The sequence below is a fragment of the Mandrillus leucophaeus genome, unplaced genomic scaffold (assembly GCF_000951045.1).
Source record: "Mandrillus leucophaeus isolate KB7577 unplaced genomic scaffold, Mleu.le_1.0 Scaffold8, whole genome shotgun sequence".
NCBI classification, from domain to species: Eukaryota; Metazoa; Chordata; class Mammalia; order Primates; family Cercopithecidae; genus Mandrillus; species Mandrillus leucophaeus.
Genome location: NW_012108696.1, coordinates 4,219,472 through 4,220,150, shown reverse-complemented (window position 1 = coordinate 4,220,150; position 679 = coordinate 4,219,472).

Genomic DNA, 679 nt, shown 5'->3' with positions numbered 1-679 from the left:
TTGTTGTTGTTGTTGTTGTTTTCTCTGATAAAATAACGCATCCCCCCCATGACAAGCAACCACACATGCATCTAGAACTGGGGCTCTCAGCCAGGGGGCGATTCTGTTCCTCCGGGGACTTTTGGTAATACTTGGAGACATTAGGGGTTGTCATAGCTCCGGGAATGAAACGCCACTGGCTTTGATGGAGACGAGATACTCACAGGACATTCTCCACCACAAGCAATGATCCGGCCCCTGAGGACAACGGCCCGGAGATTGAGAAATCCTGGAAAAAAGAACTGCAAACAAAATACCTTCCTGACATTTTTAAGCATGCATACTTCACAGAGCCAGGGCAATACTACACATACGTACCTGCCTTTGTTCACAAAACCATTCATCTTGACTGTTTCCCCCAGTCTTTAAATATTTCTCTGCAATATCAAATCTAACACTTCCATAATGTCGTGTAGTATAGAGATGTCATGATTTAATCATCCCCCTTATTGGCTGATACGTAGGCTCTGGCTGCTGGGTTTTTTGTTGTTGGTTCCACTTTTTTTTTTTCTTTCTTTCTTTCTTTTTTTTAATGAGACAGGGTCTTGGCCAGGTGCGGTGGCTCATGCCTGTAATCCCAGCACTTTGGGACGGATCATGAGGTCAGGAGATTGAGACCATCCTAGCTAACACGGTGAAA